This window comes from Thalassophryne amazonica, chromosome 16 (genome assembly GCF_902500255.1).
Source record: "Thalassophryne amazonica chromosome 16, fThaAma1.1, whole genome shotgun sequence".
Lineage (NCBI taxonomy): Eukaryota > Metazoa > Chordata > Actinopteri > Batrachoidiformes > Batrachoididae > Thalassophryne > Thalassophryne amazonica.
Window position 1 is genome coordinate 86,274,428 of NC_047118.1, and position 23,547 is coordinate 86,297,974.

General features: G+C 41.9%; 1 protein-coding gene across 2 annotated transcripts in view; it reads right to left on the bottom strand.

Moving 5' to 3' along the window:
* Window positions 1-21,975, bottom strand: part of LOC117527215 (zinc finger protein 271-like) — a 47,371-nt gene extending 25,396 nt beyond the window's left edge. The window contains exons 1-3 of one of the 2 annotated variants that reach the window (XM_034189432.1): window positions 21,689-21,975; window positions 17,169-17,257; window positions 9,000-9,208 (exon numbers count right to left, since the gene is read on the bottom strand). The gene's annotated coding sequence lies outside the window, so the exon portion shown is untranslated. The remainder of the gene's footprint in view (window positions 1-8,999; window positions 9,209-17,168; window positions 17,258-21,688) is intronic. The other variant, XM_034189433.1, reaches the window with a different exon arrangement.
* Between the last annotated feature and the right edge of the window lie 1,572 nt (window positions 21,976-23,547).

Sequence of the window (23,547 nt, forward strand, 5' to 3'; positions counted from 1 at the left end):
CTCATCAAAAGATCAGATGGTGGAAGCTGAAGGAGGAAGACTGTTGTGTGAAAATGAGCGAGCAGGTGAGAGAAGCACTGGTTGGAGGGGAAGCAGTTTTGGAAGTACTGCAGATGTGGTGAGAGAGACAGCTAGGACAGTACTGGGTATGACATCTGGACAGTGGAAGGAAGACAAGGAGACTTGGTGGTGGAACGAAGAGGTCCAGGAAAGCATAAGGAGAAAGAGGTTGGCAAAAAAGTTTTGAGATAGTCGGAGAGATGAAGAAAGTAGACAGGAGTACAAGGAGATGCAGCGTAAGGCGAAAAGAGAAGTGGCAAAAGCGAAGGAAAAGGCATATTGCGAGCTGTACAAGAAGTTCAATAGTAAGGAAGGAGAAAAGGACTTGTACCGATTAGCCAGACAAAGGGACAGAGCTGGAAAGGATGTGCAGCAGGTTAGGGTGGTAAAAGATGCACATGGGAATGTGCTGACAAGTGAGGAGTGTGTGCTGAGAAGGTGGAGGGAATATTTTGAAGAGCTGATGAATCAAGAAAATGAGTGAGAGAAAAGGCTGGATGATATGGTGAGAGTAAATCAGGAAGTACAAGAGATTAGTAAAGAAGTGAGGGCTGCTATGAAGAGGATGAAGAGTGGAAAGGCAGTTGGTCCAGATGACATTCCAGTGGAGGCATGGAAATGTCTAGGAGAGATGGCAGTAGAGTTTCTAACCAAACTGTTTAATAAAATCTTGGAAAGTGAGAGGATGCCTGAGGAGTGGAGACGAAGTGTGCTGGTTCCTATTTTCAAGAACAAGGGTGATGTGCAGAGCTGCAGTAACTACAGAGGCATAAAGTTGATCAGCCACAGCATGAAGTTATGGGAAAGAGTAGTAGAAGCTAAGCTTAGAAAACAGGTGAAGATCTGTGAGCAGCAATATGGTTTCATGTCGAGAAAGAGCACTACAGATGCAATGTTTGCTCTGAGAATACTGTTGGAAAAAGCTTATGATAGGGTGCCAAGAGAAGAGCTGTGGTATTGTATGAGGAATTCTGGAGTGGCAGAGAAGTATGTTAGGGCAGTGCAGGACATGTACAAGAATAGTGTGACAGCGGTGAGATGCGCAGTCAGAATGACAGACTCATTCAAGGTGGAGGTGGGATTACACCAAGGATCAGCTCTGAGTCCTTTCTTGTTTGCAGTGGTGATGGACAGGTTGACGGATGAGATCAGACAGGAGTCCCCATGGACTATGATGTTTGCAGATGACATTGTGATCTGTAGTGAGAGCAGAGAGCAAGTTGAGTCTAGTCTGGAGAGGTGGAGATATGCTTTGGAGAGAAGGGGAATGAAAGTCAGTAGAAGCAAGACTGAGTACATGTGTGTGAATGAGAGGGAGCCCAGTGGAATAGTGCAGTTACAAGGAGTAGAAGTGGTGAAAGTAGATAAGTTTAAATATTTGGGGTCAACTGTTCAAAGTAATGGAGAGTGTGGTAGAGAGGTGAAGAAAAGAGTGCAGGCAGGGTGGAGTGGATGGAGAAAGGAGGCAGGAGTGAGAGGAGTTTACAAGACAGTAGTGAGACCAGCTATGTTGTACGGTTTAGAGTTGGTGGCACTAACAGAAAGGCAGGAGGCAGAGCTGGAGGTGGCAGCAAGGTGGCTGAAGATGTTGAGATTCTCTTTGGGAGTGACAATCAATCAATCAATCAATCTTTTTTTTATATAGCGCCAAATCACAACAAACAGTTGCCCCAATGACCATATCAGAGGGACCGCTCAGGTGGGACGGTTTGGAGACAAAGTCAGAGAGGTGAGATTGTGATGGTTTGGACATGTGCAGAGGAGGGACCCAGGGTATATAGAGAGAAGGATGCTGAGGATGGAGCCACCAGGCAGGAGGAGAAGAGGGAGGCCAAAGAGGAGGTTTATGGATGTGCTGAGGGAGGACATGCAGGTGGTTGGTGTGACAGAGGAAGATACAGAGGACAGGGTGAGATGGAAACGATTGATCTGCTGTGGCGACCCCTAACGGGAGCAGCTGAAAGACAAAGACGAAGAAGACACATGTTTACATTGTCAAAGCAAATGTTATGTTGCGTTCACACCGGGCGCGACGTGAGTGACAACGGCGACAGGTTGCCATGTAATCCCTATGGAATGACGCGTTTTGGTGCCAAGTCACGCAGTGCGACGCGATGGACGCGAATGAAGTGACGCGAGTGAAGCGATTTTGAGTAATTGGCGCGTTTGTGGCTTGATATTGCGTCGCATCACTTCATGTTGCCCTCCTCCCCAAGTTGAAAAATCTGAACTTTTTCGTCTCGTCGCACCGCGATGACCAATCAGGGACTGAATATGTAGTGATGTGGAGATGGCTGGAGTTTGACTGAAGATGTGAACATGTCCTGTATCTGGTAGCAGCCTGTGAGCAGGACTTATGTCTCTTTTGTCCTTTATTTCACAATTATGAAATAATAATATGAATGAAGCGGAGTTTCTTTTTCTTTTTATTTTACGTGCGCGAGCAAATCGTCCATGGAGATCATTTTACTTATTAACTACACAGATGTATAATAAAATAAATGGTGACTGGTTTCTAAACAAATTATGACAGTTTTTGGAGCGAGCAGCAGCCCTGCAAGCAGTGGGAAGCGGAGTTTCTTTTTTTTTTTTTTTCTCATTTACGTGCGCGCGCGAGCGAATCGTCTGTGGAGAATATTTTATTAATTAACTACACAGATGTATAATAAAGCAAATGGTGACTGGTTTCTAAACACAATTATGACAGTTTTTGGAGCGAGCAGCAGCGGAAGCGGAGTTTCTTTTTATTTTTATCTTACATGCGTGCGCGAGTGAATCGTCCATGGAGATCATTTTACTTATTAACTACACAGATGTATAATAAAATAAATGGTGACTGGTTTCTAAACACAATTATGAGAGAGTTTTTTGGGGGAAGAGCGAGCTGCAACCCAGTAGCAAGCAGCGGAGTTTCTTTTTTTTTGTTGTTGTTGTTCACATGTGCGCGCGTGAATGGGACAGGAGGTCCTCAAACTGGGTCCCACAGAGGTGGAAGGACCGCTGAAAGCGGCCGTCATCCAGACGTAGCTCCTGCAGCAAATAATGATACTCCCTGTATTGGGAGCTTTCCACAACAACTCGCTCCGTATGATCAAGGTCCGTCATGTTAACTTGACTGACAACCAGAGCCGGCAAGCGGAATGGAAACTCCTCCTATCTGATGACGCACCGGGATGAATTTTCACAGCAAAAGCAGAGCGACACTCCGGGTGAAGGAGGCGCGTCCGTCGCCACGTGACCCCCGCAAATTTGTATGTCTGATCTCGCCCGGTGTGAACGCGGCATTACAGAGTAAAAATTAAAAAGTAAATCTTCTGTCTCCATCTGTCTGTCTCTCTCCCTCTCTGTCTCTCGCTTTTTTTTTTCTCTCTCCCTGTCTTTCTTTCTCGCTGTTTTTGTGTTGCGCACACTTAGAACTTTTGGGAAACACAAAGCCTTTCAACTGTAAAATAACTGTATCATCATGAATGCTCAGGGGCAGGATTTTAATGGAGACTTTTTCCCTTTCAGTAGACAGAATCTCTGTTCGGCTTCTCCTCGGCTGCACGCTGAGCTGGCCTTGGGACAGTGAAGCGGCTAACTTTTTAGCACACATTTTTAGCAACAATTCAGTTCATTTTTCGGAAAATCCGTGCTCGACGAACAGACAATTTGAACCCCAGAGCCGGGCAGCACTTTGCCACTAACGACGGCTAGAACACTACAGAAGAGAGCTCTCTCAAACCTCCACCTCTCCTCTTCCCGCTCGGCAGTAAACAAGCAGAGAGCAAACAACAGCAGTTGAGAGGATTCACAGTGGCTCTTCTCCAGTATCGGAAAATGTCACAAGTTGGACTGGTATTTTCTAGAGGTGCACCGATCGATCGGGCACCGATCATTATCGGCCGATCACGCCTTGATCGGTTTGATCGGCAAAATGCGCCAATCAAAAGGACCGATCACAACAGTGCAGGCAATAGTGCAGGGAGCGCTTGGTCCTGTCATGACACGGCCAGCCAAGAGCATATGTAGTTTCAAACTGGTTTCGCCGGTCTGGACTTTTTTTGCGGTGTCAAAAATAGACATGAAATTTGCTATTTGCAACACTTGCAACTAGGGATGGGTATCGAGAACCGGTTCCTTTCGGGTATCGTTAAGAAATGATTCGATCCACCGACATCAATAAGCTTTGTGCTTAACGATTCTGTTATCGGTCCTTCAGAGTGGCCGTTGTTTTGGGGGGTGTTTGTCAGGAAAATGATCATTTCTCTACATTGACTACAGACCCTGCAGCGGGTCCGTGATCAACTTTTCTGCAGCGCGGCATTGCTCTGAACCTTGAACCAATCGAAGCAGTGGTTTGCAGACTGAAGCAATGCTTCGATCTGTTGCTTCGTTTATACTTACTTTCTTTCGCTTAATTTCCCCCCGCTAAAACCCTAAAGAGCATACGTCTGTGAGTATTATTTACCTTTTCTATGTTAAACCGACCTGTTATGGTCTTCTGAAACAGTTGATAGATGTATTTTATAACTTAAAAACGGGAGCGATGCTAACGTGTTAGCATGTCTATGGCATTTTCAATGTTAAAAGTTAGCATTAAGCAGTTGCAGCTCTCATCACGTTCGGGTGCATTTGTTTTCAAATTGTAATATTTCTTAAATTTATTTTTGTTTATATATTAATAATCTAATGCTTATTATATACAATTTTAGAGAAAGACAAAAAGACACCTGAATAGAAACACAACAGAAAATATATAATAGCAACTAACATAAATAAATAAATACATACAGAAATAAATGTTTCCTGTGAACACCTAGTGACTCTCACACCTCCATTTCATCCATGTCTTATTTAAGTTTAATGACAGTTTGTTTTGGTCAAACCATATTTTCAGTTTGTTAATTTCTTCAGTGATTTCCTCCAGAACTTTCTGCCAAACTAGAAAACTGCTGCATCCTAGTAAGAGCAGAATACTACTGGAATGAATTTAAATAAGGAAAGTTGTTTTTTTTCTCACCTAAATGGATGCTGCACTCACTCCAGTTTATTGTCTGGAATAGTCCCAGATTGCATTTCAGAGCTTCTAGAATTCAAACATTTTCGTGCAGGTGGTGTTGGGAGGTAATTCTGGGTTTCAGCTTTTTTTGTTTTTCACCACTTTCATCCCTGAATATGTCAATCGTGAGTCACGTTTGTGCGGATTAAAGTTGCTAACTGGGACTCCTGTCTTGTTGCGAGAAAGAAACGAGAATCGTCCTCCGTTCTGTTCACACAGCTCCAAACGCTGCGCTGCTCTCTGCCGAGTCAAGTTAGAATGATAGAGTCCAGTCTGAATTAATAATTTCAAAGTGAAACACCGTTTTGTTTATTTTTGTTTTTGCTTTCATCTGTGACGTAAACTCATTCTGACTTCTGATATGAGCTGGACGGACAAGGAGAGCAGTCGCCATCATCTAATGTAGTCCATGTCCGTCCAGCTCATATCAGAAGGCAAAATGAGTCAAATGGCTCTGAGAGATCTAAATAGACTGCTGTGTAATGAATGGAACCACACTGCCATCTAGTGGATATCCAGTGTGCGTGAGTGTGTATTTGTGAATCAGTAGGCATTTGTTTGTGGATCTGTGGATTTCGCGAAAAGAATGTCTCAAAATTACGTCACAGAGGAAAGCGATGAATGCATGTAATTGGTGATCCACAAATGCTGAAAATCAATTCACAAATACAATTTCCAGTTTTACAAATGTAATTTTGTTTTGTTTTTTGTTTGTTTGTTTTTTTACAAATTAAGTTTTATATTTGCAAATACAACATTATTTGCAAAGACCAATTTACAAGTTACAAATATGAAATTTGCATTTGTGGATATCTGAACACATTTGCAAATCAATGATTATTTGTAGATCACCCTGTGCGCATTTACAAATATTAATGAGACAATTTTAACCCCATAGAATGAGGGCTGTATTTTACATTCTCAATGTTCTGTAGGCTGTAACCTGAGCAACATGAAAAAAAAAGCTTGCTGGTAGAACAAAGTCAGTGTAATAAAACAAAAGTTGGCAGTTTATTCTAGTGTCTTTATTTGAACGCATGTTTTTTGTTTTCATCATTAAGTTTTAATGCAAAAATAGTCCTATACATTAGACCTATATTCTTATTTTGGGCATGATCCAAATATGTACTTGATCGGTATCGGCCGATCAAAATTTCAGTGATCGGCCTAAAAAATCCTGATCGGTGCACCTCTAGTATTTTCCGATCCCATCCCTACCACTAACTATTAGTATTGACTTGGTCGCGGCCACATCTGTTGGCTACTGATAAATCCTATTCAAGTTTAAGTGCTGCAGACACCCAACAGACAGGAACTAACATGCATGATTTTAGGGTTTACAAACATTTTGATCTTTAAACTTTACTCATGTTACCAGTAAAGAAAAAAAAAAACTGTTAGCAGACTGAAAATTACGGGAACTAACTTTCGCCGAAGCTAATTGGTCCGCTGATGGTTTTCAAAGTTAGCTGAAAAGCTAATCTGCTAACGAAAAAGTTAGCTTCCCTAATTAGCGGTTAGTGGATTAGCAGAACTGCGCCCACCACTGACAGTACATCAAACAAAAATTAATTTTTCCAAGCATTCTTTGGAGTGTGCCAAATCTTGTGATATAGGTCACACCCATTTCTATTTTCCATTTTCACACAATATATGTAAAGCCTCAAAACTCTACCTCATCCCAGGCCATCACTTGGATTGACACCAATTAATGCAAGACCAATCTGTGGACCCTTTAGAGCTTAAGTTATTAAAATGAGCATGATAGCTCAAAAACTGCCAAGTCTGTAAGGGAGTAGTCAAAACAGAAAAGTCTTACATATCTTTGCAGTAGTGCCTCCAAAAACATGAAGGTTTCCACAATGAAACAGAAGAATGAGGAAAGGCTGTCTGCCAAATCTGATAAAGCTAGGTCACCAGGAGGCACCACAAATGCAAAAAGAATCATCTGAAAATATATGCACTAAATTACACTTCAGCTTGTTATGATGATCAGCATCATATCCGCGTGTCTCATTACACAGTTGACTCGCAAAAATCTCCCCCTCAAAACTGAGGTTTGACATTCTTTTTCAATATTCTCTTTCATGCAGAAATAAAGTGTTTAATCTCTTTTTAGGTTTGGCCCAACTTTATTTTTTGTTTTTTCTGTCATTTTTTTTCTAAACAAGACTGATTTTGAAAGTGGGTGTGGCTCACACGATACCACTTATGAAGCTGACATTTTTAGGGATGATAAAGATCTGTTCACATTACTCATATACCAAAAATTAGCTACATTTATTCATCTCCAAGTGGTGCTATAATAAAGAAAAATGCATTTTGGCCTAGAATTCACAGAATGTGCATCACAAAAATCAGTCAACAATAAAAGAGTTAATCAAAATTCTCATGTTCTAACAGGAGGAAGCTGAGCACCCACAGAGAAACCATGCAAACATGGCGAGAACATACAAACTCCACAAAGAAAGACCCCAGGTGGGAAATTATTTCACGACCTTCTTGCTAAGGTCGTGACTTACAATATGCAAGCAGTCTTGCATATTGTAAGTTCAGTAAACACTGATCCAGAGAAATTAAGAAAAACTGTCTGCCAAAGTTGGCTGGAGTTGGTCATAAGAAGGTGCCACAAATACAGAAGAAATAATTGGAAAACATGCCCATAGAATTGCACAAAGATCATATCTCACCAACTTATCTATCAAAGGTCAGAAGTGTTTTATTAGTTTAAGTATGAATGGCTTTCAATTACACCTTTGAGCACCACGAATGTAAATGGTGCTCCGAGGGTGTTAATGGAGAAGTATAGACGAGGCCAGAAGGAGTTGTGGTATCGTATGACAAAGTCTGGAGTGGTAGAGTATACAAGGGTTGTGCAGGACATGTCCAAGGTGAGATGTGCAGTAGGAATGACAGATGCATTCAAAGTAGAGGTGGATCTACACCAAGGCTCGGTTCTGAGCCCTTTCTTGTTTGCAATGGTGATGGACAGGCTGACGGACGAGATCAGAGAGGAGACTCCACGGACTATGTTTACAGTTGACACTGATCTGTAGTGAGAGCAAGAGAGTAGGTTGAGATGAGCCTGGAGAGGTGGAGCAGAGATACCCTCTGGAGAGAAGGGGAATGAAAGTCAGTAGGAGCAAGACTGAGTAGATGTGTGTGAATAAGAGGAAGCCTGGTGGAATAATGCGGTTACAAGTAGTAGGATGGTTAAGGTAGGTGAGTTTAAATACAATGATCAAAAGTAACGTGTGGTAGAGAGGGAAAAAGAGAGGCAGGGTGAAGTGGGTGGAGAAAGGTGGCAGGACTCATTTGTGACAAATATCTACAAGAATGAAGGGAAAGTTTACAAGACAGCACAGCTTAAGAGACAGTGGCATCAGGGTTTTAGGGAGCAAGCCGTCCAGCCGTCATTTGGACGGTCAATTTTCGAAAAAGATGGCTGAAAATACAGTGGATAGCTTGCTCAAAGCCATCTAAAATCCTGCGAAGTTTTCCTGAACGGGGAGCAGGGGCAGACAGTTTCCTGAAGGGAGGAGTGTCTCAGTGCACGTGAGACAGCTAGTGCAGAGCAGAGAGGGAGGATTTTAACCCGAGTGTGAAGCAACATGTTAAGAAAAAACACAAAACTGTGGAGCTGCCTTATTTCTCGCTCCACTTTATCTACCAGTGTGGTACTGACGGTCAGTGACGTGCAGTGAGATTGATGGCTGGTGAGGCACTGACTTCATCACAGTCAGATTTACAAACATATGAACCCCACAGAGTAGCTTATTCACCATTTGATTGGCAGCAGTTAACGAGTTATGTTTAAAATGTCATACCAGCATTCTTAACACAAACTGTAGCACACAAAGAGCACATTTAATTAAAAAAAACATTATTATGGTCTTACCTTTAATTATAAATGAAGTGTGTGTGCTGCTCCTTTTGAACAAAAGCACTGATGACTTGCTTGTGGAAGTTTTCCTTATCTTCGTTCCGTTTTAAAGTCTCTGTCTCAGTGGAGATCACTGCCAGGGAAGAAAGTCGTCCTTCATCAGTCCTGGTCAGACTCTGTTTTCAGCCTTTTCTGCCTTTGAATGTGAGTGGTCCACCACTTGTCTGTGATGAGAAAATTCTTCAGGTCAAAATATCCCATCAAAGTCCAGACATTGTCACAAGTTGAAAAAAAGGCAAGAAAACCAGAAATGGCAGTTTCTTCCTGGACGTCCACATAGTGTGTCCGGCTCCATCTGAAATGATGGAGACGGACACACGAAGGTGCACACCATGCACCTCCTTTGCGGAATGATCTCCCAGCGTCAATAAAAGTCTGATTCTGTAGAGAATTTCAAGTCCAGACTTGAGACACACTTATTTTCCCTTTCATATGTCTAGCATACTGGCATAGTATGGTACTATGCTTCCTACCCTTTTAAATTCATTTTATTAGTAAACAGAGCAGGCCAAGGCCTCAACTTCATCTAAATTCTGGGTCTTTTAGTGAAGCCTAGGGCTTGTGGCCAGCGATCACCTTAGTATTTCTTCTGTTTTTCTTGTTGCTTAATGCTGACAAATTATACTGTATTTGTTGTCTTTCTGTCACCTGATTCTTTTTTTCCTTTGTTTGAGGTGCAGCTCCATCCAGAAATGGGAGAGTGTGTTCTTCTGCAGGCCTCCCGTCCTGTGCACCAGCATGGACTCCCAAAATTTCCTGTATTTTTGTAATGTCAATTGTGTTTGTAGCATGGCCCAAGCTGCGGGTCACCCCACTGAGTCTGGTCTGCTTGAGGTTTCTTCCTTAAATCATCAGAGGGAGTTTTTCCTTACCACTGTCGCTTGTGTGTTTGCTCTGGAGGTTGGTAAGGTTAGACCTTACTTATGTGACGCGCCTTGAGGCAGCTTTGTTGTGATTTGGCACTATATAAATGAAATAAATTGAATCAAAGCACTAAACAAAATAAACTCTAATAATAAAAGAATTAGCACTAATAATAAGAAGTATACTACAACAATGTAGAAAAATTCCAAATTAAAGTGCTAATAATACAGATAAAGGAGTGACTTATAGTCCAGTGTGACTTGATGTTTTTACTCTTCAAGACACTGTTCATTTTAAAACACGAGACAGTACAGTAAATCTCCACATGCCAAAATACAAAAATTACTGCCACTATGATCTGTTCAGTGACTGTTAATTTCTGAATTCAAAATCACTGCTAAGCTGGGACAAAGGAGTGGCAACATCAAGGGTGATAACTTCACTTTCCTGAAGAAATAACTAATCCAGAGTTGTTACATAATTTATAAAAATGTTACACATTCTCATCCCATTGCACAACTATTCACAAAACTAGAGTGGAGCAGCAACATCATGTTTTATTTCTTTATTTTTCCACTCAGACAAATTTGCAGAAACTTAGATGATCTGTAATTTTCATCATAGGTACACTTCAACTATGTGAGACAAAATGAGAAAAAAAAAAAAAAATCCAGGAAATCACATTGTAGGATTTTTAAAGAATTTATTTGTAAATTGTGGTGGAAAATAAGTATTTGGTTAATAACAAAAGTTAAGCTCAATACTTTGTAACATAATCTCTGTTGGCAATGACAGAGGTCAAATGTGTCCTGTAAGTCTTCACCAGGTTTGCACACACTGTAGCTGGTATTTTGGCCCATTCCTCCATGCAGATCTCCTCTGTTTTGGGGCTGTCGCTGGGCAACACGGACTTTCAACTCCCTCAACAAATTTTCTATGGGGTTGACGTCTGGAGACTGGCTAGGCCACTCCAGGACCTTGAAATGCTTTTTACGGAGTCACTCTTTCGTTGCCCGAGTGGTGTGTTTGGGATCATTGTCATGCTGGAAGACCCAGCCACGTTGCATCGTCAATGCTCTCACTGATGGAAGGAGGTTCTGGCTTAACATCTCTACACGGCCACGTTCATCCTTCCCTTAACACGAATCAGTCGTCCTGCACCCTTTGCAGAAAAACAGCCCCAAAGCATGATGTTTCCACCCCCATGCTTCACAGTAGATATGGTGTTCTATTTTGGTTTCATCTGACTACATGATATTCTCCAAATCCTCTTCTGGATCATCTATATGCTTTCTGGCAAACTTCAGTTGGGCCTGGACATGGATGTGAATCCCTCTCTGCATAGTGTGTAGCCTTTGTTACTTTGGTCCCAGTTCTCTGCAGGTCATTCATCAGGTCCCTCCGTGTCATTCTGGGATTTTTGCTCACCGTTCTCATGATCATTTTGACCCCAGGGGATGATATCTTGCGTGGAGCCCCAGATCGAGGGAGATTATCAATGGACTTGTATGTCTTCCATTTTCTTACAATTGCTCCCACAGTTAATTTATTCACACCAACCTGCTTGACTATTGTAGATTCACTCTTCCCAGCCTGGTGCAGCTCTCCAATGGTCTTCCTGGTGTCCTTCGACAGATCTTTGGTCTTGGCCATGGTTGAGTTTGGAGTCTGACTGTTTGAGGCTGTGGACAGGTGACTTTTATACAGATAACAAGTTCCAACAGGTGCCATTAATACAGGTAACAGGTGGAGGACAGAAGAGCTTCTAAAAGAAGTTACAGTTCTGTGAGAGCCAGAAATCTTCCTTGTTTGTGGGTGACCAAATACTTATTTTCCACCATAATTTACAAATAAATTATTTAAAAATCCTACAATGTGATTTCCTGGATTTTTTTTTTTCATTTTGTCTCTCACAGTAAAAGTGTACCTATGATGAAAATTACAGACCTCTCTCATCTTTCTAAGTAGGAGAACTTGCACAATCAGGGACTGACTAAATACTTGTTGGCCCCACTGTATGTCTGCTCCATCACAGCGGATGCTGTCTCTCTCTCTCTCTGACCGTCTGGTGTGAGTCTGTGGCTGGTGTGAGCCCTTTCAGCTCTGCCAGGCCTCACTGACAAACAGTTGCTGAAAAAAGCTCCTCCCAGCAGGGTGAAGTCCGTCACGGCTTACGCTTTTTTGCCCATTAATCTTGTGGTTACGACTCGCAGACTGAGTCTTTCGCTTTTTAATTTTCGCTTTTTTTGGGGGGGGGGGACACACAACACTTCACCAACATGGACTGCAAAAAAAAAAAAAACACATGGTGACTGCGAGACTTGTAAACCTCTGGCATAAATACAGCTGATGAATCACCAAGCAAGAGGGATAAAATACATCAGTGACCAGTAATTATTACCAAATGTGCGCAGATAAACTTACAATCATGAATGCTTTGTGTTTCTGACTGGGACGTTAAATAACGTGCAACATGTCCTTTAAAAAAAAAGAAAAGAAAAGAAACCCCCCCCCCCCCCCATGCTGGTTGAATGACAGCGAAGGGGATCAAAATCCCAGCGTAGGGGCCCCTATACTCAACTGCGCTGGCGAGAACTCTGAGGAATATAAACTGGAACAGAGGACGATTCTCATTTCTTGCCTGCAACAAGACAAGAGTCCCAGTTAGTGACTTTAATCAGCACAAAGGTGACTCATGACTGGCATCTTTAAATGACTTTGGGGGGGGGTTAACAAAGAAACTGTGGACCCGGTACTTTTGCAAAAAGCAGTGAAGCACTGCTTGCACTGTGACCCGCAGCTTCACTGAAGGCGGCGCCAGGGGACGCTAGAGCTCCCCCTGGATGTGTCATTGCACCCCCACTATACAATCTTTTTCTTTGACATTTTCAAAAAGTGTTCTATTCAAGAAATATCTCTATTCTCACAGATCCCTTGAAACAGCATGATAATGCCACATATGCAAAGTCTGTATGTAGCGCTGTAATGCTTCTAAAAAATGGAGACGATGACGTGGACCTAATAAATGTAGCAACGGATACTAAAACTTTAGAAGGCAACACACAGATTAAATAGAGTCTTTTAATCTGACCTGTTGCCAGGTTGCATCATCAGAGCTGAAAACTGTTCTCCACATGACACCCTTGTTTTGGAAGATGACGTCTGGAAATGCGTTAATTCCTTATAACAGAAGTTACTTGTTAAGGTTTTTTTTTTTTTAAAAAGTCCCTCGGTGTCTGTCTGGTTTGGGTCAGTTTCTCAGACTGAGCTGGAGGCCACCGGCACTTTGTCCCACCACCACCAAGAAAAATAAATAAATATGCAAAATTACGCAATTACACTGTTAAAAACATATTACACAAGCAGGGCGATGACATCATCCTTTCAGTTTTCTACAGTAAAACACTTCTTTCTTTTTTTTTTTCTTTTTTTCCCCGTCTGCATATACGAGTGGAGTAATGTAATGGTAAGTTCCACACTGGCAGAACCATTTATGAACATTAATACACATATATGCAATTTATTCTTGCAGGACAGAAGGTATGTAGTGAGTGAGTGAATGTGGTGTGCGTGTGTGACCCCCCATCCGCCCTTCCCGATCAGCCTACAAGTTCCTACTCAAAGGCGACTGACAACTTCTATCAGGAGGGACCGACCACCAAAACAACACGAAGACAGACAAAAATGAAAGACAAGTGGTGAAGACAATAACAGTGAAGTGAGACACCGAGGAGACGGGTCCCCAACATAAAACATGCCGGAACAAACCACCACACATGAACAAGCAGTGACAGCAACAGTCTGTTGTCTAGTTAGTGAGCATTCATTCCCTAATCTAGGACACCAGAGTAAAACACACAGTAAAACACACTTCTGGCGTTTTTAAATTTACGTGATTAGATAAATATTCCACTCAGAAAATAAACATTCATTAACAGAACTGATTGTTTTACACAAAATGAGTATAACGTGATGTTCAATGACATCACGTTCAACAATGTCACAATAACAATAATAATAATAATAAGCTTCATTTATAATGCACCTTTTACAAATAAAAATCTCAAAGTGCTACAGGGAAAAAACAAAACCAAGGATAAAGAAGAGAATAAAAACAGAAAATCCTAAGATAAAAACAGTCAGCAGAATAGAATAAAACCAAAATAGAATAATAAAATAGGATAAAAAGGCTAAGATGCAACAGATTCAAATTATTGAGACCTGTGAGAGGCCTGTCTAAACAGGTACATCTTGAGGCTTTTTTAAAAAGCTTCCACAGTTTGTGGAGGCCTCAGATGGACAGGGACGGAGTTCGAAATATCAGGAACAGCAGAACAGAAGCCCCTGTCTCCCATGGTGTGAAGCTTGGTGCGAGGGGGACAGAGAAGATTGGTGCTGTATGCACAGATGAAACGTGAGGATGTGTGGGGAGTCAGGAGGTCTTTGAGGTATGTGGGGGCATTGCCATGGAAGCAGTGGTGGGTGATGAGAGCAATCTTAAAATGGATTCGGTAGGTGATGGGGAGCCAGTGAAGGTTATGGAGTATAGGTGTAATGTGTTCCTGTTTACGTACTCTCATCAATTTAGCACCAAAAGCTAAAGCTTTCCAAGGCAACACCAGAGTAAAATAAAGCCTTTTAAGAGAAAGACAGTCTATGGTGATCATCTGAAATAGCTTACTGTGCATTTAAAGTAGACCTGCATTGAAATAAATGTGGTCAGATTTCAGAAAGAAATAGCTGATATGTATTTATAAGACCCTTATGAATGCAGTAATGTAAATCTGTAAGCCCAAATTTGTAATTCAGCGGAGAAACCTTCGTTTAAAAATGACCAATTTGCAGCTAAAATTTAACCCTCTGTGAAACAGTTTGTACAGCCGTATCATTTCCATGACGTCAGGGACAAGACGACGCACTCCCGCCTTCAGTCCAATCCCGTGTTGAAATTGATTTTATCTGTTAGTAATGTTACTTATACACGTCCTGGTTTCAACATCCAAAAGTAAGCTGCAATGAATGTGAGATACAGATCTGTGTGCTCAGATCAGCAACGACATCTTCAGCGGGCGCCGTTCTTCCTCTCCCGCTCTCTGCCTCCGCTACGCTCGCTGTTTTAATGCGAAGCGGCCGGTACACCTGTTGCTGCAAGGACAGACTTTTTGCGGCAAAATCCACAGCACCGCACGTCTCGGCAATTGGAGCCCCCGAGCTCCATGGACGCTGAGAGAGGTTTATATATTTTTAATGACTGGGATTCTTTGCGGGTCTCGCCTCCATATCCCGCGATGGTACCGGAGGCGAAAGACAGTAGATTTTCATTGCGATACCACTCAATCAAACGGGCGTATGAAAAAGTCCCCCAAAATAATTTTCAAGCACAAATAAAAGAAATGTGTACTCACCAAACGTGCCGCAAGACAATATGAAGTTTTAAAAAAAAGTAGATCCTTCCGTATAAGACAAGAAAAAGGTGCAGATGCAAACTGACGTAAATCCACAAATTACAATTGGTGCAATGCATGCTGGGAGAGGGTCTTGTTCGTGACGTCTCGGCAGCGTCCATGATGAGAGGGACAATTTGCGGAGGGCTAAATGTTAGCTGTAAATTTGTCATTTTCAAATGAAGATTTCTCCGTTGAATGACAGATCTGGGCTTGCAGATTTACTTTACTACATTCAGAAGGATCTCATGTGTAAATGTAAGTCATTTTTTGTTCAAAAAAAATCTGACTGCATTTTTTTCAATGCAGGTCTCCTTTAAAGCGAAGCAGTGTGTTTGTCTATTTTTAAAAAACATACGGTTTGGTCCGCTGGTTGCGGATTTATCAATGTAACTTTTGTGGAAAAACTAGAGTACAATCCAGAGCCCAGTTTTTCCACAGGCTGACTGAAGATTACACCGACCGCCTGCACTTACGGTTCAGTGTCAGAGGAGTGCTGAGCTAAGCTCCTGACACCGGGAAAGATACAAAACTTGTAAAGACATGAAAAACTAAATAATTACCCAGGAAAACAGAAAGGGATACACTAAATTTGACAATCTGCGTGATGGCCCAGTGACACTGTACCATTGCTTAGGGCCCCTTCACACATAATATGATTGAAGCCAACTAGCGCACGAAGGAGAAATTGCCACTCGTGAAAAATCGGAGCCGCCTCAAACACCTTGTACAGCTTTCACCACAACATTCGTGCACACAAGCGGCCGAAAGACAGCAAAGGCCCTGCACGGGCTCATTCGATCCCTCTCTCAGCAGGTGTCGGCCAAATTCCAGGTGACTTGGATGAACATCCAACAATGCTGCCCGGGCACTTAGAAAATGTGGTGCCATTTGCACTGTCACCACGAAAATAGCTAGCAGACGATCACTTTCTGTGAAAAATGTCCAGGTACAACACGAGTGTGGCATCACTTAGCAACACACATAGGTCTAACTGTGCCGACACCCCCCCACACACACACAAATGGCTTGTGGAGTGTGTCGTCCCCCCCAACAACACACACACACACACACCATGAATCCAACATTGTCAGCTGTGGCTGAAGGCCCCGGAGTCCAGTCGCTTTGCTCATATGCTTTGCTGTGGACATACAGCACCTGTCAGCTGTCCACAGACTGTCAGGTGGATGTGACCGTGCAGGCAAGGTGTCAAATTAAAAATACAGACACAGGGTTCTCCCCAGACGTTTTTAGTATAGCGGTGCTGTTGGGAACTATCACCCAAAGTGGCACACGACGCTTCCACTCTGCGTCCTATTCAACCTTGTGTCCTGAAGCCGTAAGACAAAAATTTTAATCTTTTAGTACTGTTTCTGGTCTGATTCTGTGCTGAATTTCTTCCTGGAGGTTTCTTCCTGTTAAAAGGGAGTTTTTCCTTCCCACTGTCGCCAAGTGGTGGCTCACAGGGGGTCGTTTTGACCGTTGGGGTTTTTACGTAATTATTGTATGGCCTTGCCTTACAATATAAAGCGCCTTGGGGCAACTGTTTGTTGTGATTTGGCGCTATATAAATAAAATTGATTGATTGATTGATTGATTGAATTGTTGAGTAGTTAAATTAATCTAAAATATTTGTGTTTCATTGACACACTGTATGTAACAAATATGCAATAAACTTATTTGAAAGAAAAAATAATGTACAGAAAGACAATTTAAAGTGTGGGAGATTCCAGACTTTTTTTAAACACATTTGCCCTGTATTATTTTTCAATTTTAAAAGAATTCCTTAATGACATTCAGAGTGTGAAAACCTCACCTTGTCCTTGTGATTCAGATTTTGATGCCCCTCTATTCACCCTTTTGAGATATCCAATAATCCTTTGCGCGGCAGAGAATTGCTGCAATCTAAACAACATTGAGAATCCACATAACGACAATTGCAAATGAACATTATACTACCAAAATGTACATTTTTATACTTTTCAGAACATTAATAAGAGGCTAGATGCATGGGATCCTGAAAACTTGCTAAAACAAATATTCCAAATAATCTGTGTCTGCTACATTTAACCTGTGTGGAATTTAATAAACGCAAACCAAATTTCAAACATCTTATATATATTACTCTGGAACAAAGAGGACACACAATGTTGTAAAGGACAATAATCAGGGCGCTAAAGAGCAAACCTCACTTTCACCCAGAATGACATGAACAGGAAGCGATCGTGGCTCACAGCGATTCCCATTGAAAATAACAGAGACACAACCTGAGCTTCTGGCATGTTTACATAAAACAAACACAATGGCAACGTTTAAAATCCCAGAGAATATATTCACAAGAGTTTAAGGCACAATATACAGAGTTTTATGTTGCGATGTCAATGCTGTTGTCCGTGTGCAGTGGTTAAAGTGCAGCCTGATCAGAGCATCTCAATGCAGTGATATTGACATCTCGCAGTGCAGCGACCTTTCCGAAGTTTTGTGAGACCTCAATAGGGCGACCGGCCCGAATGGTGGCAGCATCATGCTGTGAGGGAAGCAAAGCAGCAGGTGTGAGAGGATTTTGGAGCAACCATGAAGAAGGACTTTCAGCCGCAGTGACGTGCGGTCAGGGGAGGCTGTGCCTCACCTGTCATCATGGACAGAAAAATGTAAAATTTAAAAATAAATGGTTATATTTATCCAGTGATTTGTAATATAAAGTTATTTTCCTTTTAACTTCACCAGTTTACTGTCAAAAAATAAAAATAGAAAAACAAAAGGTCCAGCTTTCCTCCCCGAGTCAGCAGGTGCATTTCTAGAAAACATCTATTACTCTGCATTTTACTCTGCATCTGTCGGCATTTCTGAGCACGTGATGCACATTTTAGGAAAAGCAGAAACATCCCGATGGCTGACAGACAGTGAAATGAACACTGCATTGTCTGATAACGAAGCTTCAGAGCTTTCATTCGAAAGTGAAGATTCGGATTTACAGAGGCTGTACAGAGAGACAGGAGGTGACACACTTCACCCCAAAATTCTTAATTTTTTTTTCAGTCTGTCGAATTTTGGATTCCAATGTGTGGTGACGCTGCCGTTTGTGTCGCTGGACACTATTTTAATCCTGCTGTGAGCGTGCACGCGGAGTGTCTCCATGACGCTGTTTTGTACAGGCTGGACACACAGATGGATTTTTTTTTTTACATTGGAAAAAAGTCGGATTACGTTATTTTCAGGATATAATGGACTTTCTATCTAAGGCCGGGTTCACGCGGCAGGATAATTAGGCCAATATTTGACCTGATCTTCCCCTTCCGACAATCTTAATGACGCCCCAACAATCGTGATGACGCTAAAGATAATCTTATCAGATATTCCTGTCATGTGTGGTGTGGTAAGAGTGCTCTGATCTGCTGGGAAGGACGTCAGGAGCGCTCTGATGGCAAATAGAGGATATTCAACATGTTGGATTTTTTTGGGCCGATATCACAGCGTGTCGTGTCCTCCGACCAAAACAACCATGCAGCCTGCTGAATGTGATGTGCAGCCAATCAGAAAGCAAAGTGACTGACGTACGGAGCAGAAAATAAAATCAAAACAGCTGTTCTGACTTACCACAAAGTCCGGTGGTCACGCTGTCTCCACTCCTTTAAAGAACACCTTTTCTTTTTCTTTTGTATTGTTTTTCCCTCTGTTTTAAATAGTTCACAAAGTATCTCCATTTGTTTACTCTGAAGTCACGTTTAATCTCGAGAGATTTTGCGAGATTTCCTGTCTGAGCTGGGAATGTATGGAGCTAAATCCAGGCCAAAGGTTTTGTAATCTGAAATTAAAAAAAGATTGAAAAAATACATTTTGAAACTGAAAATTCATTTTTTGCTCTTGAATTTTATAATCATTTAAAAAGTATTATTCAACTAAAAAGAAGTGTAAGATATATATTTTTCAGTTTAAATCAATTTTTGATTCAGCTCTGTAATTTTTTTGATCAAATAATTTATTTTCATTCATATTTCTTTTTTTCACCTTCAGATCTTTTTTTCACTTTCAGATCTTATCAAGTCGAGCCACTGCTCCTCCATGTCGAAAGGAGTCAGTTGAGGTGGCTCGGGCATCTTTTCCGAATGCCCCCTGGACGCCTCGCTGGAGAGGTGTTCCGGGCACGTCCCACTGGGAGGAGGCCCCGGGGAAAACCCAGGAGACACTGGAGGGACTACATCTCTCGGCTGGCTTGGGAACGTCTTGGGGTTCCCCCGGAGGAGCTGGGGGAGGTGTGTGTGGATCGGGAGGTCTGGGCGGCTTTGCTTGAGCTGCTGCCCCCGCGACCCGACTCTGGATAAAGCGGAAGAAAAAGGATGGATGGCAGATCTTATTTTTTCAGTTGCAAACTATTGGCCCTGTTCTGGCGTGGGAGGGCGTGGCTTCGACTGAGAGGGGCGTGGAATTGTGAGTGACAGCAGAGCAATCAGTCCTCACATGATGCTGCTTTCAGGAAACGTGGGTACTTTGATCTGAAAGGCTGAACACCACACACTGTACGATGAAACCTGTTAGAGCTATGATTTTTTCATCTTCACGTGTGTGGTCTCTTGGGTTTTGGAAACCTAAAGATAATTTTAAAATCCTGTCGTGGGAACCAGGCCTAACCGTGAGAGAACTTTGTGAAAAGCTCCACAACAAGAAATTTTCAACAATTAATTACATACAGAATGATATGCACAGATCATTGAAAGCATGCACTTCCACATAGCACATGTATCCCATGCCACGTGTTTTAATTGAGCATGTCCATTTAGTTGGGGCCTTAAAAAAACCACCTTGGCATAATTCAGTTTCTTTTAAACTTTGTAAGTTATTAGATGAAATGATAAAGAAAGAGCCTATATACCTTTGATTGAATCCTATAGATGCAAAATATGTTTCTTTGATCACCAAAGATGTGCCAGTTCTTCAACCCACTTGGCCATTGGGAAAGCCTTGACAGATTTGGAAAATTCGAAACGAGGCTGTAGGTTTCCCTATGACATCACCAATAGGTTTCCCGAAATTTCTGTTTATATCAACACCAGACTCGTTTTTGTAAGCTCATCTTCCCACATGACCGTTCAGTGCTGCACAGTTGTCAGAGGATGAAACAAGTTGCCACGAATGTTGTTTAAAAATGCAAAAGTATTTTTTTTTTTTATCAGATTACTCGATTAATCGCCAGAAAAAGAGATAGAATACTCAATTACTAAAATAATTGATAACTGCAGCCCTATACTGAACATTAGCCTTGGTTTGTGTGTGTGATTTTGACTGTTCTGTATGTCATCAGTGACTGTCACAGATCAGAATGTGGCTATGTGTACGCATGCCCGTGAATGTGGCTATTTGTACGCATGCCCGGGAATGTGCCAGACATGTAGCAGAGAGTTGTCACGACACCCAAGCCCATAGCACCCTCATAAAAATGCCAAGCTCTCCTACTGCACCTGCTGAAAACCATCTCTGGAGCCACCACTGTTTCGCTGTGACCCACTGTGACCCACTGCTTCGCAGCTACTCAGAAACAGCGGATCTGCACTGAACGGAGAGAAATGATCATTTTCCCGATACACACCTTCAAAAACAACGGCCAGTAATGTAACGTGTAATGTGAACTGAAGAACCAACAAGGGCATCGTTAAGCAAAAAGACTATTGATGTCAGTGGATCGAATAACCTGTTATTCATTAACAGGAACCGCTTTTCAATGCCCATCCCTAGTTCTGGACACATTCGACCTGCACTCTGGGTTGTGGTACTGTGTTCAGGAGCTGCTGCATTTCAAATGTGCACAAGTTATGCGAGGCGGCTTCAACACACATTCTGGGTATTCGTACGGCATTTGTACAAGGCTGTCTGAATGTCTGTCCCTCCCGAATGTGGCTCAAACTTGGGCTTTCCCCCCCCATTCGGTCTGATTTGGCTTTCATTCGCGCTGGGTGTGACGGGTGCCTTAACTCCACCCCTGCCCACTGTCCATGTAATATGGAGTTGTGTCACAAAGGGCATCTGTGGAAAAACTTGTGCCAAATCAACATGCAGATCCACCTCTGATCTGCTGTGGCAAACTCGAGAGAAAAAAAGGTGAAACCGAAGGGACCCATGAGATCACATCATCCTGCACTTTACTCGATCCAACCAGGGGAAAGCTTCATATGCTCCATGAAACTTCATCAGGTCGTCACGAAGCTGAACAAACCTTTACTTAATCGTCATAAAACACGGTGTGACTTTTTCCTAACATATGGTGTACCTATAACAACTCCAACAAACAGGTATAAATATGATGTGGCAAAGCTAGTTTAAAATAAAGTTTAGAGAGCAAACCTGCTTCGTTACAGTGAACTTCAGGCTTCCAAACAGCATCCAGCAGCTTGTTTCTTCTTTTCCTTTAAATAACTGGTTTCATTTCGTTCCTCTCTATTAGCTGCTATTTCACCAACCAGGACTTCTTTTGCGCCAAATTCGTCTTTTCTTCTTCGTCTCATTTACCGTCGGACGACTTTTGTGGCCGAGAAGCTTTTAATAAACACATTTAATGTTTACAGCACGAAGTTTAATGTGTTCCAAGAAGAGTTTTTAGCATCCTGCTGTTTTCCTGCCGCTAAGGAAGCTGACAGGAAACCACGCGTCTGTTTTGTTTTTTAAGGGTAATGTGAACTACTACCACCTGCTGGTTGGGAGTGAATATAGTAGGTGTATAAAAAAAAAGAAAAAAGTTAATTACTAACGTGATTTGTTATCTGTAACATTTGAGTATTACAGTAATTATTAACAACAGTTGGCATCTGGATAATATAGCTGTATGTTTGTTGGGCTTTAAGGCCTTTAATACAAAAAACTATGCTATTTTTTAGTTTCCCTGCCCACAATGAGCACAATGTCACTGTGAGCTTTCTGCAGATGGATTTGCTGCAGATTGCGAGTGGTTTACTGTCTGTTTCATACACCAGCTTCAACTTTCTGGACAACAGCTGCACTCAGACCCATATCCAGAATTGTCGACCCTTACCAAAAAATAGTACTGATAAGTATATAAAAAGTAAACTAGAAGTATATTTGAAACATACTTGCATATACTACTTTTTGGTAAGGGGAGGGTAGACACAAGTACAACCCCAATTCCAATGAAGTTGGGACGTTGTATAAAATGTAAATAAAAACAGAATACAATGATTTGCAAATCCTCTTCAACCTATATTCAATTGAATACACCACAAAGACAAGATATTTAATGTTCAAACTGATAAACTTTCTTGTAGTTTTCTGTAGTTTTCTCTGTAGTTTTCTCTGGGCCCCTCCCCAATTAGACCGGGAGTGACATGTTTAGCCGCATGTTCTCCTTGAATTGCTGGCTGTCTGAGTGGTGTCCAAAAAATGAGGTGGGCTTCATAGATAATTGGCAAAGCTTCTGGGGAAAACCTGGTCTTGTTAGGAGAGACGGCATCCATCCCACTTTGGATGGAGCAGCTCTCATTTCTAGAAATCTGGCCAATTTTCTTAAATCCTCCAAACCGTGACTATCCAGGGTTGGGACCAGGAAGCAGAGTTGTAGTCTTACACACCTCTCTGCAGCTTCTCTCCCCCTGCCATCCCCTCATTACCCCATCCCCGTAGAGACGGTGCCTGCTCCCAGACCACCAATAACCAGTGAAAATCTATTTAAGCATAAAAATTCAAAAAGAAAAAATAATATAGCACCTTCAACTGCACCACAGATTAAAACAGTTAAATGTGGTTTATTAAACATTAGGTCTCTCTCTTCTAAGTCCCTGTTAGTAAATGATATAATAATTGATCAACATATTGATTTATTCTGCCTTACAGAAACCTGGTTACAGCAGGATGAATATGTTAGTTTAAATGAGTCAACACCCCCGAGTCACACTAACTGCCAGAACGCTCGTAGCACGGGCCGGGGCGGAGGATTAGCAGCAATCTTCCATTCCAGCTTATTAATTAATCAAAAACCCAGACAGAGCTTTAATTCATTTGAAAGCTTGTCTCTTAGTCTTGTCCATCCAAATTGGAAGTCCCAAAAAACAGTTTTATTTGTTGTTATCTATCGTCCACCTGGTCGTTACTGTGAGTTTCTCTGTGAATTTTCAGACCTTTTGTCTGACTTAGTGCTTAGCTCAGATAAGATAATTATAGTGGGCGATTTTAACATCCACATAGATGCTGAG